Consider the following 18,435-nt stretch of genomic DNA (forward strand, 5'->3'; position numbering starts at 1 on the left):
CAGACCTATTTTACATCTGTTTTGAGGTGAAATTGGCAAAAGTTTTGTTGTAGCTGAAAAAAAATCTTCATCAGACTATGTGAATTTTCCAGATATTATCACTAACTCCTTTAAATATTGGCAAATGATGGCATTCTAAACATGATTTCAGGAGTATTCCAGTGTGTGGACTCTTTTTTGTGATATGTGACAGCATGGAGATGTCTTCTTTGCAACCAACTTCACCTTTTCTCTAATAGTGTCCTAATTTTATCCTAATATAACTCAATTGATCAAAGCTCAATTCCGAGCTCCTCCCGAGTGTCTGAGCTCCTCACCCTATCTCTAAGGGAGCGCCCAGCCACCCTACGGAGGAAACCCATCTCGACCGCTTCTACTCGTGATCTCGTTCTTTCGGTCATGAGCCAAATCTCATGACCATAGGTGAGAATCAGAACGTAGATCGATCGGTAAATCGAGAGCTTTGCCCCCCTACTCAGCTCTCTCTTCACCACAACGGTCCGATACAGCGACCGCATCACTGCAAATGCTGCACCGATCTGACTGTCGATCTCACGCTCCATCCGTCCCTCACTTGTGAACAAGACCCTGAGTTACGTAAACTCCTCCACTTGATGAAAGGACACTCCACCAACCCGAAGAGGGCAAAGCACCTTTTTCCGGTAGAGAACCATGGCCTCGGATTTGGAGGTGCTGATTTTCATCCCGGACGCTTCACACTCGGCTGCAAACCACCCCAGTGCACGCTGAAGGTCCTGATTTGACGACGCCAACAGAACCACATTGTCCACAAACAGCAGAGACGAGATTCTGTGGTTCCCAAACCAGACCCCCTCTACACCCTGGCTGCGCCTAGAAATTCTGTCCATAAAGATAATGAACAGAACCGGTGACAAAGGGCAGCCCTGGTGGAGACAAGGTGCACTGGAAACAGGTTTGACTTACTACCGGCAATGCGAACCAAGATCCTGCTGCGGTCGTACAGGGACCGGATAGCTCCTAGCAAAGGACCCCGGACCCCATACTCCAGGAGCACCCCCCACAGGGTGCCCCGAGGGACACAGTTGAACGCCTTCTCCAGATCCACATAGCACATGTGGACTGGTTGGGCGAACTCCCATGAACCCTTGAGCACCTGATGGCACGTGTAGAGCTGGTCCAGTGTGCCGCGACCAGGACGAAAACCATACTGCTCCTCCTGAATCCGAAGTTCGACTATCGGTCGAATTCTCCTCTCCAGTACTCTGGTCCCCCTTCTTAAACAGAGGGACCACCACCCCGCTCTGCCAATCCAGAGGCACTGTCCCCGACCGCCACGCAATGTTGCAGAGGCGTGTCAGCCATGACAGTCCCACCACATCCAGAGACTTAAAGTACTCAGGACAGATTTCATCCACCCCAGGAGCCTTGCCACCGAGGAGCTTTCTAACCACCTCGGTGACTTCGGTCTGGGTAATGGATGAGTCTGCCTCTGAGTCCCCAGTCTCTGCTTCCTCTTCGGAAGATGTGAAGATGGGATTGAGCAGATCCTCGAAGTATTCCTTCCACCGCCTGACAACATCCCCAGTCGGGGTCAATAGCTCCCCACCCGCACCATAGACAGTGCTGGTGGAGAGCTGCTTCTGCCTCCTGAGGCGTCAGATGGTTTGCCAGAATTTCTTCGAGGCCGACCGATAGTCCTCCTCCATGGCCTCCCCGAACTCCTCCCAGACCCGGGTTTTTGCCTCTGTGACTGCACGGGCTGTGGCACGCTTGGCCTGCCGGTACCTGTCAGCTGCCTCCGGGGTCCCACCTACCAACAAAGACAAGTAGGACTCCTTCTTCAGCTTGACGGCATCCCTTACTTCCGGCGTCCACCACCGGGTTCGGGGATTGCCGCCGTGACAGGCACCAGAGACCTTGTGACCACAGCTACAAATGGCCGCATTGACAATGGAGGTGGAGAACATGGTCCACTCGGACTCCATGTCTCCAACCTCCCCCGGGATCTGGGAGAAGCTCTCCCGGAGGTGGGAGTTGAAGACCTCGCTGACAGAGGGTTCCGCCATTCATTCCCAGCAGACCATCATGATACGTTTGGGCCTGCCAAGTCTGACCAGCTTCCTCCCTTCCCAGCGGATCCAACTCACCACCAGGGGGTGATCGGTCGACAGCTCAGCCCCTCGCTTCACTCGAGTGTCCAAGACACGTGGCTGAAGGTCAGATGATACAACAACAAAGTCGATCATTGACCTCCGATTCAGGGTGTCCTGGTGCCACGTGCACTTATGGACACCCTTGTGCTCGAACATGGTGTTCGTGATGGACAAACTGTGACTAGCACAGAAGTCCAACAACTGAACACCACTTGGGTTCAGATCGGGGAGGCCATGCTTCCCGATCACCCCCTCCAGGTCTCACTGTTGCCGCCCCCGTGGGCATTGAAATCCCCCAGCAGAACAATGGAGTCCCCAGTCGGAGTGCTATCTAGTACCCCTCCCAGGGACTACAAGAAGGTTGGGTACTCTGCACTGCCGCTCGGCCCATAGGCCAAGACAACAGACCCGGAGGCATAGGGACGTGACCCTCTCGTTCACCAGAGTGAACTCCAACACATGGCGACTGAGCTGTGGAGCAATAAGCAATGCAGCCCCAGTTCTCCGCCTCTCCCCATGGGCAATGCCAGAAAAGTGGAGCGTCCAGCCCCTCTCCAGGAGTTGGGTACCAGAGCCCAAGCAGTGCGTGGAGGTGAGCACGACTCTCTCTAGTCGGTATCTCTCAACCTCCCACACAAGCTCAGGCTCCTTCTCCCCCAGCGAGGTGACATTCCACATCCCAACAGCCAGCTATGAGCGTGGACCAGGCTGCCAGGCCACCCACCCTCAATTGCCACCCAATCCTCTCTGCACTCGACCCCCATGGCCCCCTCTGCAGGTGGTGAACCCACAGGAGGGTGGGCCCACATTGTTCTTTTGGGCTGAGCCTGGCCGGGCCCCATGGGAGCACCAACCCCAGGCCTGGCTCCAGTGCGGGGCCCTGGCTCCGCCATACCAGGCGACGTCTCGGTCCTTGATTTTTTACCTGGTCATGGGAGCTTCTGAACTGCCCTTAGTCTGACCCCTCACCTAGGACCTGTTTGCCTTGGGAGACCCTACAAGGGGCACAAAGCCCCCGACAACATAGCTCCTAGGATCATCCGGGTAAGCAAACTCCCCGACCACGATAAGGTGGGAGCTAGAGGGGGAGACTGTTTTTTACTGTTATATAAAATGATTGATGTTAAGAACAGATTTATGTGATTAAATTACTGAAATTAATTTTTATATATACCACCACAGGGTAACTGTAGTGTTCATAGACAGTAAACAACAATAAACAATATCCCAATTTCTAAGAATCATACCAAAAAATGTGCGCTCTTATATTTTAAGAATTGACATACTGAACAGCAAAAACGTGAAAGTTACATAGATGTATCACATTCTAAATATAGCGCAATGCTAAATACCCTCGACTGTATGAGTGTTGTGTTATTTCTAATTTGCAGTTGTTTAATTATTACAATCCTATTGTCTTTCATACATTTGAACATGTTCAAATCAAATCATTTGTTTATGTTGTGCAAATCAAGGAACATTTGTAGATCACCCTCTTGCATTTTGCACGTATTAATAGTAATAAGGCAAATTTAACTCCATCGAAAGTTTTGAGTTAGCAAAAGTCAGCATGTAAGCTAACATTCGCAAAATGTCTTATAAATGACACAAGCGATCTTATCAGGTTACAAGAACAGCATTTTCAGTTTCAGAAATGTTTGTTTCTCACTTGCTTTTACATAATACACCAGAAACAAAGCAGTTAGCAAGTCACTAAACTAGGAAGTGATGTCACGATGCTAACCTCCGTAAAATGTCTTATAAATAAGTTCAGAGGTGTTAATAGGTTCCAAATACAGTGTTTTCAGTTTTAGAAATGCCTACCTCTTGCTAGCTTTTACATAGTATATGAGAAACGTACAGTGGTGTTCAGAATAATAGTAGTGCTATGTGACTAAAAAGATGAATCCAGGTTTTGAGTATATTTCTTATGGTTACATGGGAAACAAGGTACCAGTAGATTCAGTAGATTCTCACAAATCCAACAAGACCAAGCATTCATGATATGCACACTCTTAAGGCTATGAAATTGGGCTATTAGTAAAAAAGTAGAAAAGGGGGTGTTCACAATAATAGTAGCATCTGCTGTTGATGCTACAAACTCAAAACTATTATGTTCAAACTGCTTTTTTCAAACTGCTTCTATTTAGTTGTATAACCACAGTTTTTCATGATTTCTTCACATCTGCGAGGCATTAATTTTGTTGGTTTGGAACAAAGATTTTGCTTGTTTACTAGTGTGCTTGGGGTCATTGTCTTGTTGAAACACCAATTTCAAGGGCATGTCCTCTTCAGTATAAGGCAACATGACCTCTTCAAGTATTGTGACATATCCAAACTGATCCATGATACCTGGTATGCGATATATAGGCCCAACACCATAGTAGGAGAAACATGCCCATATCATGATGCTTGCACCACCATGCTTCACTGTCTTCACTGTGAACTGTGGCTTGAATTCAGAGTTTGGGGGTCGTCTGCGGCCCTTGGACCTAAAAAGAACAATTTTACTCTCATCAGTCCACAAAATATTCCTCCATTTCTCTTTAGGCCAGTTCATGTGTTCTTTGGCAAATTGTAACCTCTTCTGCACATGTCCTTTATTTAACAGAGGGACTTTACGGGGGATTCTTGCAAATAAATTAGCTTCACACAGGTGTCTTCTAACTGTCACAGCACTTACAGGTAACTCCAGACTGTCTTTGATCATCCTGGAGCTGATCAATGGGTGAGCCTTTGCCATTCTGGTTATCCCCCTATCCATTTTGATGGTTGTTTTCCATTTTCTTCCACACGTCTCTGGTTTTTTTTGTCCATGGAGATCATTGTAGATGAACAGCCTGTAATTTTCTGCACCTGCGTAATTTTCCGCTCTCCAATTAACTTTTTAATCAAACTATGCTGTTCTTCTGAACAATGTCTTGAACGTCCCATTTTCCTCAGGCTTTCAAAGAGAAAAGCATGTTCAACAGGTGCTGGCTTCATCCGTAAAAAGGGGACACCTGATTCACACCTGTTTGTTCCACAAAACTGACGAACTCACTGACTGAATGCCACACTACTATTATTGTGAACACCCCCTTTTCTACTTTTTTCTAGTAATAGCCCAATTTCATAGCCTTGAGAGTGTGCATATCATGAATGCTTGGTCTTGTTGGATTTATGAGAATCTACTGAATCTACTGGTACCTTGTTTCCCATGTAACCATAAGAAATATACTCAAAACCTGGATTCATCTTTTTAGTCACATAGCACTACTATTATTCTGAACACTATTGTATATAAACACACAAAACAAAGCAGTTTTGTAGAAACCAGCAACTGACGTCACAGTGCAGCGCTACTCTAATTGGCTGTCACCCGCGTCACTCAAGGACGAAACGGATCAGATAACAGAATGCCACTATTTAAACCTCTTAAAATACATCGAGGTTAGCCATCTTCGAACGTGTGCAAGGTCTATGTCCCAAGAATATTCCCTGTGAATTTGAAGACTGTGGCAGTAATAGAACTAGACTTTTGCTGTACAGAGACAGACAGACAAAGAGACGCCAGGTCTTTGCAATACTCGATGGCCATATGTTGGCCTTGGGTAAAAATAGTCTCTGTGCAACATAGATGGACACATGACTGTGAAAAAGGCCAATGTAGACATAGCTCACAACTCAATCTTGTCTGGCAAAGAGATTTTAATTGAAGTAGCTGATCGGACAAATCATGCAGAAATAATGCTGGTGAAAGCATCCTGAGTGATATGTGTGAAATAGGTGCCACCACCGAAGTTGGGGGTTAACTGCAGTTGTCCCAGGTGATATCAGCAGACAATTTAAACCTCTAGCACTTTCAGAACAGTTGGTCTCTGTGGAAATTATTTCAAACAAGTAGTACTTCCATTCCATTCTTTCAATTTGCTTTCCATCAGCTTTGGAGACATGTGCATTTTCTCCCATCTTGAAGCTGGTGAACCCTCATGTCAAACCACTGACCTTCACATTAGTTCTTCTTACCTTTACCCACTAACAGAACAATCTTTTATTTCATGGTATAATTATGACATTTTGTTTGCACATTTCAATTACTTAAATTTGGGTTTGTTTCTCAAAATGAAATCACCGACTGTGTTGTTGTAATGTGTGCAGGGGATGACAATGAAATACAGTAAAATATACAGCTAAAAGTGGCTTTCCACTGCATAGTTTTGGTCCTGTTTACATCCCTGATGCCATAAATGAGTGATCTGGTAGTCCTCTGTTATGCAACAGTAGAGTGAGGCATAGAGACAGACAAGGAAACAGCCCAGTTTCTTACCATATGCATGCATGGATCATGCATGCTCACATACCTTGACATTTGCTAAATACTGCCCCATATCTTCACAAATTACATCTGGCTATTAATTGTTTTGGATCACGTTGTGTACCCACATCACAGATTTTTTTCTGACCTTTAATTTTTAACATGTTTAAAACTTTCCTCATCTCTCAAAATACCCTTCAATGCTACTTTTGCCACCTATAAATACATATAACACCCCATGACAGGCTTTTGCACCACAAATGTGGCCAATTGTGTGTAAAATATCAGCAAAGGTAGGCCAGTTTAATAGTCAGAGAAACAGATTTAAAGAATATTGATGTAACCTGATGTTAAGGGTAAACAAATTATATCGGAAAATATGAAACGTATGCACTTTGTGTTGTGCATTGCAGTGGGAAAATGAATAGAATATTTTAGGTACTTGTTTATTTGGACTTCAGAGAAGAGCCAAATCTATTTTTTTTTTTTTTTTTTTTTGCCTTGTTTTTCCAAGGAAAATACAAAAAAACTATGTTTGGAAAATATGGCAAAATTGATGGGGTGCACTTTTCTTCAGTGCACCGTATGTGCTCAGAGATCTCAAGTGTTGGCAAACTCCACTTTAAAATTATAAATGTTAAAAAATGTAAATACTCCGAGTTACCTCTGAGTTACTTTTTGCCAGTTTTTCTAATAGCACATTATATGCATTGTCCTGTTGTGTCTTGTTACGTATTTATTTTGTCACTGTGTCATCACTATATTATAGTATCAACATGATATCAATATTGCTTCAACATAAGTCTCTTGATGTGGTAACATCAGAATATGACATTCATATACGTGGTCTATTAGATAATAAACCGACCCTTTTATTTTTTATTTTTTACTATATGGATTTGAATGACGTGCGATTACACCAATCATGCTTGAACCCTCGTGCGCATGCGTGAGTTTTTTCACGCGTCGGTGATGTCATTTCCCTGTGGGCAGGCCTTGAGTGAGATGTGGTCCCGCCCTCTCGGCTGAATTCCTTTGTTTCACACACTGCTTGAGACGGCGCGCATTGCTTTATCAAAATTTTTTCTGGACCTGTGAGGAATATCCGAGTGGACACTATTCGAGAAATTAAGCTGGTTTTCGGTGAAAAGTTTAACGGCTGATGAGAGATTATGGGGTGTTTCTGTCGGTGTAAGGACTTCCCACGGAGCGGGACGTCCCGCAGCGCTTCCAGGCACCGTTGTCGGCCTGTTTCGACCTGAAAACATCCTAATTTAAGGCTTAATTCACCCAGGACATCGTGAGAGAACAGAGAAGATTCAGAAGAGGCCGGCATGAGGACTTTATGCGGACATTCCACTGTTTAAGGACATTTTTTTGGGAAAGACGTGCGCGCAAACTCGCCGAGTCGTTTCCGTGACGACTCGGCAAATCTGTGTGCACTGCGACAGGAAAAACACCTCCGTGTTGAAAACCATTTGTAAAATTCAGGCGGCTTTTGATGGCTTTCAACAAGTGAGTAACTGAGAAATTGTTTAACAGCTTGGGCATGTTCCAACTTGCCCGTTAAGGTTTCCAACGGAGGTGTTTTTCCTGTCGCAACCCCCCGCGGTCGGGTCCGGCCTGACATGCGACTCTGCCCGCACGTTCTTTCATTACAAAATGTCCGTTAACAATGGAATGTCCAAATAAACTCCTCATGCCGACTTCTTCTGAAAGTTCTCTGTTCTCTGACGACTTACTGGGTCAACAGAGCCTGAAATGTGGAAGTTTTCAACTTGAAACGGCGAGACGCTGCCGCCTCGAAGTGCAGATCGCCGTCAGGCGCCGTGGGCCATCCTTAAAGTGACACTACCAGACCAAAATCTCTCATCAGCCATTAAAATTTTTACCGAAAACCAGCTGAATTTATTGAATGGTGTCCACTCAGTTGTGCCTTACAGGTTTGAAAAAAATCTGATCAAACAAAGCAGCAGTCTCTGAGCCATTCCTAAACAATGAAAAAATCGACGAGAGGGTGGGCCACTCCTCACTCAAAGACTGCCCACAGGCGAATGACGTAACCGACAGGCGTGAAAAAACTCTCGCATGCCCACGAGGGTTCAAGCATGTCTGATGTAATCACAGGTGATTCAAATCCATATGGTTTTTGAAAAAAATAATAAGGTCGGATACTTTTCTAATAGACCTCATAATATCAAAATGTGGTTCGGTTCCTCACGTGTATTTTGATCTATTATCAGTTTCTGTCAGAAACCTACAGGTGGTGCAATTATTTATTTCCACAAAGCAGCAGATGTGCTACTTGCTTATTTTAACATTTATTACATTAATTTTATTTTTTTTTATAAATTAATTAACATTGAATAGGTACGGTGACTATCCATGCTTATATTGTCCAAAATTCAATCCAGCATATTTTCAATGATGGTTCAATGCCAGACTTCAACATGGATCAATGTTGGATCAAAATCTTTTCGGCCCACTGGGAATAAGAAGATTTGAATTTTTGTCTCACTACAATGAATTCATTAAAATAAGAATTTTATTTGTTTAGTGCTCTCAGGTCAAAAGTTTAAAGTGGTGGGTGAAACAAACAGAACTGGCTGAAAAAGGGCGTATAAAACGCATTGGCGAACAGCAAAAAATTCCAGCCACTGTCGGGCAGGAAACATGGTCGGACAGGCATGAACGATCCTGCAGCAATGGTTTTGTGCACGCTCATGTGCATGTGCATAAACACAGTACAAGCATGTGAGAGGTGTGATACCACATCATGCTCACGCAGCCGCGGAAGCAATCGCATGTTGGACAAATGTACACTCAACAAAAATATAAACGCAACACTTTTGGTTTTGCTCCCATTTTGTATGAGATGAACTCAAAGATCTAAAACTTTTTCCACATACACAATATCACCATTTCTCTCAAATATTGTTCACAAACCAGTCTAAATCTCTGATAGTGAGCACTTCTCCTTTGCTGAGATAATCCATCCGACCTCACAGGTGTGCCATATCAAGATGCTGATTAGACACCATGATTAGTGCACAGGTGTGCCTTAGACTGTCCACAATAAAAGGCCACTCTGACAGATGCAGTTTTGTTTTATTGGGGGGGGATACCAGTCAGTATCTGGTGTGACCACCATTTGCCTCATGCAGTGCAACACATCTCCTTCGCATAGAGTTGATCAGGTTGTCAATTGTGGCCTGTGGAATGTTGGTCCACTCCTCTTCAATGGCTGTGCGAAGTTGCTGGATACTGGCAGGAACTGGTACACGCTGTCGTATACGCCGGTCCAGAGCATCCCAAACATGTTCAATGGGTGACATGTCCGGTGAGTATGCCGGCCATGCAAGAACTGGGACATTTTCAGCTTCCAAGAATTGTGTACAGATCCTTGCAACATGGGGCCGTGCATTATCCTGCTGCAACATGAGGTGATGTTCTTGGATGTATGGCACAACAATGGGCCTCAGGATCTCGTCACGGTATCTCTGTGCATTCAACAGTGCTACAATGCTTTGGGAGCAGAATTCACGGCTCCTTACCACTTACACTGGGTTTGTGAGGGAGTTCAGAACGGTTTTTGATCACCCTAACAGAGGCGAAACCGCTTCGACATTGCTGCTGTCTATGAGACAGGGACGTCGGAGCGCAGCTGAGTATGCAGTCGACTTCCACATTGCGGCTGCGAGGTACGGCTGGAATACGGCTGCGCTCCGCGCCGCCTTCATAAATGGACTGTCGTCGGTCCTGAAGGAGCACCTGGTGGCTAAGAATGAGCCGCGGGATTTGGATGGTCTAATCGATCTAGTTATACGTTTGGACAATCGATTAGCGGAACGCCGTCGGGAGCGAGACGAAGGACATGGCCGGGCACGCGCCGTCCCTCTCCCTTCCGGGTCCGAAAAGGTTCCGCCCTCCCCACGCTCCACAGCCTCTGCGCTCCATGTGGCAACAGCTCCCCCTGCTGACGATGCTATGGACACGAGCAGGGCCAGATTAAGATCATCTAACAGACAGAGGAGAATGGCCCGCGGGGAGTGCTTTTTCTGCAGCTCAAATGAGCATCAGCAGAGAGACTGCCCCAAACGGTTAAACACGAACGCCCGCCCTTAGAGACTGGGTTAAGGGTGGGTCCAGACATTCACGTGGGACGTACACGTATTTCCACACGTCTCCCAGTCACGATCCTGAGCGGGGATTTAACCCTTCAAGCCCCAGCACTGGTGGACACGGGGTCAGAAGGGAATCTGCTGGACAGCAGATGGGCAAGGGAAGTAGGGCTCCCTCTGGTGGCGCTTCCTTCACCTTTGAAGGTACGGGCACTAGATGGCACCCCTCTCCCTTTAATCACACACAAGACACAACCAGTAGTTCTGGTGGTGTCTGGGAATCATCGGGAAGAGATAGAGTTTTATCTGACTCCTTCTACTTCCCGCGTGATTTTGGGCTTCCCGTGGATGGTAAAACACAATCCCCGGATTGATTGGCCATCTGGGGTTGTGGCTCAGTTGGAGTTCCCCCCAATCTGACAGCAGTGCCGGTGGATTACCACGATCTTGCTGACGTTTTCAGCAAAGATCTGGCTCTCACCCTTCCCCCCCACCGTCCGTACGATTGTGCCATTGATTTGATTCCGGGCGTTGAGTACCCGTCCAGCAGGCTGTACAACCTCTCACGTCCGGAGCGCGAATCAATGGAGACCTACATCCGGGACTCATTAGCTGCCGGGCTGATCCAGAACTCCACCTCCCCGATGGGTGCTGGTTTCTTTTTTGTGGGCAAGAAAGACGGCGGACTCCATCCATGCATTGATTACAGAGGGCTGAACGAGATCACGGTTCACAATCGATACCCTTTGCCCCTGTTGGATTCAGTGTTCACGCCCCTGCATGGAGCCCAAATCTTTACAAAACTTGATCTTAGGAATGCGTACCACCTGGTTCGGATCCGGAAGGGAGACGAATGGAAGATGGCATTTAACACCCTGTTAGGTCACTTTGAGTACCTGGTCATGCCGTTTGGCCTCACTAACGCCCCCGCGACGTTCCAAGCTTTGGTAAATGTCATCTTGCGGGACTTCCTGCATCGATTTGTCTTCATATATCTGGATGACATACTCATCTTCTCCCCGGACCCTGAGACTCATGTCCAGCATGTACGTCAGGTCCTGCAGCGGTTGTTGGAGACCCGGCTGTTTGTGAAGGGCGAGAAGTGTGAGTTCCACCGCACTTCTTTGTCTTTCCTGGGGTTCATCATCTCCTCCAACTCCGTCGCCTCTGATCCGGCCAAGGTTGCGGCGGTGAGAGACTGGCCCCAACCGACAAACTGTAGGCAACTACAACAGTTCCTCAGTTTTGCAAATTTTTACCGGAGGTTCATTAAGGGCTACAGTCAGGTAGTCAGCCCCCTGACAGCCCTGACCTCCCCAAAAGTCCCCTTCACCTGGTCGGATCGGTGCGAAGCCGCATTTCGGGAGTTGAAACGTCGGTTCTCAACTGCAGCCCGATCCTTGCTGCCAGTTTGTGGTTGAAGTGGACGCCTCTGACTCAGGGATAGGAGCCGTGCTGTCCCAGAGTGGGGAGTCCGACAAGGTTCTCCACCCTTGTGCCTATTTTTCTTACAGGTTGACCCCAGCGGAGTGGAACTATGACGTGGGCAATCGGGAACTTCTTGCGGTGAAGGAGGCTCTTGAGGAGTGGAGACACCTGTTGGAGGGAGCTTCGGAGCCATTCACGGTTTTCACGGACCATCGGAACCTGGAGTATATCAGGACCGCCAAGCGGCTGAACCCCAGGCAAGCCCTCTGGTCACTGTTCTTCGGGCGTTTTGACTTCCGGATCACCTATCGCCCCGGGACCAAGAACCAGAGGTCGGATGCCTTGTCCCGGGTACACGAGGATGAAGTCAAAACAGAGCTGTCGGATCCACCGGAGTCCATCGTACCTGAGTCCACTATCGTGGCCACCCTCACCAGGGACGTGGAGAAGACCGTCCTGGAGGCCCTGGCACAAAGCCCGGACCCAGGTACAGGTCCGAAGAACCACTTATACGTCCCACCAGAGGCCAGAGCTGCAGTTCTGGACTTCTGTCATGGTTCCAAGCTCTCCTGTCAACCAGGGGTGCGAAGAACCGTGGCGGTGGTACGGTAGTGGTTCTGGTGGGCATCCATGGAAGCCGACGTCCGGGAGTATGTCCAGGCCTGCACCAACTGCGCCAGGGGCAAGGTTGACCATTCAAGAGCCCAAGGTCTGCTGCAACCGCTCCCGGTGCCTCATCGCCCCTGGTCCCACATCGGCCTGGATTTTGTCACGGGCATCCCGCCTTCCCAGGGCATGACGACTATCTTCACGGTAGTGGACCGTTTCTCCAAGGCGGCCCACTTCGTGGCCCTCCCGAAGCTCCCAACGGCCCAGGAGACTGCAAACCTCCTGGTTCACCACGTCGTGCATCTGCATGGGATACCAACAGACATTGTCTTGGATCGTGGTCCTCAGTTCTCCTCCCAGGTCTGGAGGAGCTACTGCAGAGAACTGGGGGCCACTGTGAGCCTCTCGTCCGGGTATCACCCACAGACGAACGGACAGGCAGAGCGGCCCAACCAGGAACTTGAACAGGTCCTCCGCTGTGTTACGTATGCGCACCCGACGGCCTGGAGCAACCACCTGACCTGGATCGAGTACGCACATAACAGCCAGGTGTCCTCTGCCACCGGCCTCTCCACATTTGAGGTGTGTTTGGGGTACCAGCCCCCATTGTTTCCCGTGGTGGAGGGAGAGGTCGGGATGCCCTCGGTCCAGGCCCACCTACGAAGATGCCGTCGGGTATGGCATTCCACCTTGTTGAAGGCCCGGACGAGGGCTAAGGCCCATGCAGACTGCTGGCGTTCCCCGGCCCCTGCATACCAGCCTGGGCAGGAGGTGTGGTTATCCACGCAGGACATTCCTCTCGAAGTGGACTCCCCGAAACTGAAGGACAGGTACATAGGCCCCTTCAAAATCCTCAAAGTCCTCAGTCCGGCCGCAGTGAAGCTCCAACTCCCAGCTTCACTGCGGATCCACCCCATGTTTCATGTTTCCAGGATCAAACCGCACCACACCTCACCCCTCTGTGCTCCGGCGCCACCTCCTGCCCGGATCATCGACGGGGAGCCCGCGTGGACAGTCCGCCGGCTCCTGGACGTCCATCGTATGGGCCGGGGGTTCCAGTATTTGGTGGACTGGGAGGGGTACAGACCCAAAGAACGCTCCTGGGTGAAGAGAAGCTTCATCCTGGACCCGGCCCTCCTGGCCGACTTCTACACCCGACACCCCGACAACCCTGGTCGGGCGCCAGGAGGCGCCTGTTGAGGGGGGGGGGGGTCCTGTTGTGTGGGGCGCTGAAGAGGAGGTACTGCTGGCCCACCATCAGAGGGCGCCCTGCCTGGAGTGCGGGCTTCAGGCACGAGAGGGCGCTGCCACCTCACAGGACAGCCGAGAGTGACAGCTGTCACTCATTAACTCCTGACAGCTGTCACCTATCATCACCTCATCAACCACTCCATATAAGCCGGACGACATCTCCACCCCGCTGCCGAGATATCGTTTGCCTTCGAGGTATTTTCTTAGCCGTACTCTGTTAAGTAGTAGGTACTACTGTTATTTCTTACTGTGTTCCTGTTTCGGAGGTGGAGGTGTTTTTCCCACCATTGAGGAACTGTCGCTGAGTGTATTGCTGGGTGTACACACACCCACACATAACTGTTTCTGCTTCCTGCCATCAGTACCAGATCCGACAGCTGGAGATGGTGGCCACCTGGGGACTCGGAACTTGGCGGCTCCAGTATTCTCCGGGTTTGGTGGCAGTGGAAATCGTGTGGGATCCGGCTCTTCTCTGGATGGACGTCTTCTATCCTCGAGCCTGCCCACATGTCACCTTAGTACATTTGACTCTGTCCAAATTCTGTATTTGTCTGTATTTTGTTGTGCACGCTTCACAACAGTAAAGTGCTGTATTTTTGGCTCATCTATTGTCCGTTCATTTATGCCCCCTGTTGTGGGTCCATGTCATTACACTTTCACAACAGTTCATCTCATACAAAATGGGAGCAAAACCAAAAGTGTTGTGTTTATATTTTTGTTGAGTGTACATAAATCCATGAAAATGTGTAATATCAAAATAACAAGAGAGCACAGATCATTATATGAACAATGAATGTACTGTTTAAATGTAAGACAAACATGTTACTAGTGTAGCGGCCTCACTGTGAGTTCTTGACAGGCTTGAAATATTAAAAAGGAGACAAGACGACTGTGGACCGTTCGAGCGCAGCAACAGCATGACTCCTTTTATTGCGCGTTCCCGTACGCACGCACATACACACAAGCGGGAGCCTGTTGCTCTTCACTTCCCATCTACGGCAACACAACAGTGCCAAAATTAACCCTGTGCAGCCTCACAGTAAATAAAATAAATAAATAAAGATAAAGCAAAGACATCAGAAAGTCTGTTACACACGTCCCCCCCTCAAAATGAAACGTCCTCGTTTATGGTGCCACTGTAAACAAAGCACATACACCATAACAAACAAACAACAAAAACAACAACAAAAAACAGTATAACAGACTCCCGAATAGTCGGATCGGATCTAATTAGCATCCACCAAACACACAGCACTGAACTCAAAACCTAATGAAGTCTTTGAGGTGCAGCACTCTTCCCCCACGAGATTGAGTGGGCACCGATGCCCTTGAATCCCCCCAGAGTTCATAATCTCCACTCGCAGCCTGAGGCTGACCCTTCACATCCAGGGCTTGGGCAGCTGGCCAGATGGGACTGCAGGCACGAGGAGCAGCAGGAGGCGTATGTGTTGACAATGGCAGAGTGTACGGCTTGAGTCTGTCATGGTGAACAACCTGGGCTCATTCCATCGAGTCCAGAGGGTTAACAATGCGGTATGTCAGAGCATCTTCCCCACCTGAAGCCAACACCTGAGTGATCTGATAGGGGCCTTTCCAGTGTGGCGCCAACTTGGTGTGGTTTTCAGTGGGATTATTCAGCCACACCAGTGCACCCACACCATAGGCACAGTGACAGCCACTTTCATCGTAGTACAGTTTCTGTCAATCATGTGATTCTGCCAAATTAAGCTGGGCCATGCTGAATGCAGAATTCAACCGCTCTGCCATAGACGACACATACTCCACCTGCGTCCCCATGCCCCAGTGGTCTTGAATACCCATTGGCACATGCATGTCAGCTGGAACACGCGCTTCATGCCTTTGTATGAGGAAGTAGGGGGTGAACTGGGTACTGGAATGCTTAGAGGTATTGTAGGCAAAAGCCACTTGCTTCACATGCAAGTCCCATTCACTCCCATGTGACAGCAGCATTTTAGCCAGCTGATCAATCAGAGTCCTGTTCTGATGCTCCACCATGCCATCAGACTTAGGGTTATATGCGATGGTGCGTGTTTTCTTCATGCCCAATCGCTGACACAGGCTTTGAATCACCTCTGCCTCAAACTGGCGGCCCTGATCACTGTGAATAACTTCAGGGACCCCATGCACCAACACATAATCTTCAAACAGGCAGTGAGCCACTGTCTGCGCTGTCTGATTTGGCAGGGCGTACAGATTAACAAATACGGAGAAGTAATCCTCCACCACTAGAACATATCTGTTCCCCCTGGAGGTCAAAGACAACTCTAAAATGTCTGCCTGAGACCCCCCATAGGTGCTCTCGGTGTGGGAACAGGGCACCGGCAGGTCTGGCAGGCCTCACACTGTTCGCATCAGCATTTAATGTAGAGATGTATCGAATCCAAGATTCGGTTTCGGATTCGGACGAACATTGGCCTTGTTGACGGGGTTCGGTTTCGGCCGAACCCTAGAGCGCCAACCGAACCGAATCCGACCGCGCGTTAGCACAACATGATTACGTCGTTAATGTTTAAGGCCGGGTTCACACGGCAGGATAATTAGGCCGATATCTGACCCGATCTTCCCCTTCCGACAATCTTAAGGATGCCCCGACAATCGTGATGATGCTAAAGATAATCTTATCAGATATTCCTCCCGTGTGTGGTGTGTTCAGAGCGATCTGATCTGCTCAGAAGGGCAGATATCACTGTGTGTGTTTGTCCTCCGACCAAAACAAGCATGCAGCCTGCTGAATGTGACGTTCAGCCAATCAGAACGCGAGGTACTGGATGTATGGAGCGGAAAATAAAATCAAAACAGCTGTTGGTGGTCACGCTCTCGCCACTCCTTTAAAGAACGCCTTTTCTTTTTTTTGTATCTTTTTTCCCTCTGTTTTAAATAGTCCACAAAGTATCTCCGTTTGTTTACGCTGAAGTCACGTTTAATCTCGAGAGATTTTGCGAGATTTCCTGTCTGAGCCATGAATGTCCGTGCGTGAAATCTGTTCGTGTTATTGTTCTAAACACCACACACTGTACCACCAAACCTGTTAGAGTCTTGATTTTTTATCTTCACTTGTGTGGTCTCTCAGGTTTTGGAAACCTAAAGATAATTTTAAAATCCTGTCGTGTGAACCAGGCTTAAGAGAAGATAACATTTTTGCTCTCTTTCTTTGTTCTTTGGAATGAACAGAACACTAAGCCTGTACACTGAATGGCTTTAAGCTTAAAATTTCAGTGGTGTTCTCTAAGTGTGACTATATTCAAATAAAAAAAAATAATGGTAGAAGTTATTGCCTATGTTTTATCTTACTGTTAAGGAAAGGAAATACACTGTACAATGGTTTTCATTGCATTATGTAATGTACTAGCTGATGATTGGAGTAGGATTCAGTTTCGGATTCGGCCAAATCTTAAGCAGTGGATTCGGTATTCGGCAGAACCTTAAAAATCAGGATTCGGTACATCTCTAGTTTAATGTCTCTCAACATGAAGGGCCAATAGTAAGATTGTCTGGCCGTCTCCCACACTTGCTCCACTGAGAAGTGTGCCGCAGTAGGCTCCCCATGTAACTGTCACATGAGCTCAGGCACCATGGACGAGGGGACCACTACCTGAATTTGGTCCTCCCCAGATGCTGTTGGCCGCACAGTCCGACACAACAGTCCACCTACCATCGATAGGTGGCTGAACTCTGTCCCAAGTTTCCTCAGTTTGGCAGAGGACCCCCTGAGCATCCGACGAGGCAGTCTTGCTGCATTTTGTTCCAACAACCCCACCATTATGCTAATATCTGGGTCATCCTGTTGCTAGGCCCACAGCTCAGAGTCACTCCCCGAAAGGGAGCAGGCAGCCTCCAGACCTGAATGGGACACCCCGGGAGGTGATGAGCAGCCTGACTCTCCCACGGAGGTGACCATGAGCTCCCCAGCCAACCTGTCTGGGTCCCCTCGGTGGGGGAGAAGCCGGTTGGCGTGACAGTGCATCCGCATTGTTGTGCTGGGTCCCAGCCTTGTGAATCATGACCCAGTGAAACATGTCCAGTTCTGAAATCCACCTACTCCTATGACCCGTTGGGTCATCGTCCATAGCCATGTTCCTGATGCCCAACAGCGGATGATGGTCAGTTATGATAGAGAAAGTGGACAGTCCCACATAGTGTCTGAACTCACGCATGGCCCACACTACCGCCCACAGTTCTCTGTCAAAAGTGGACCAACTCTTCTGCGTTTTTGTGAGAGCCTGACTGGCATATGTCACTAACCTCTCGACACCCCCCCCATCCTGTGCCAAGACTGCACCCACTGCTTCATTGGAGGCATCAGTGTAAACTTTAAAGGGGAGTGCAAAATTTGGCAGTGTTACCACAGGAGAGGAGGTAAGGACCCGTTAAAGGTAGGAAAAGGCCTCCTCACACTCTGCTGTCCACTCAAAAGGCACATTCTTACCCACCAGGTAATTCAGTGGAGCCCCATGTTTTGAGAAGTCCTTCATGAACCTCCTGTAATACGAACACAGGCCCACAAATGCCCTCACCTCTGCCGAGGTACGCAGAGTGGGCCAGGCCCTCACCTTGTCTGTATTACGGGGGTCTG

The sequence above is a fragment of the Thalassophryne amazonica genome, chromosome 4 (assembly GCF_902500255.1).
Source record: "Thalassophryne amazonica chromosome 4, fThaAma1.1, whole genome shotgun sequence".
Classification (NCBI taxonomy): Eukaryota; Metazoa; Chordata; class Actinopteri; order Batrachoidiformes; family Batrachoididae; genus Thalassophryne; species Thalassophryne amazonica.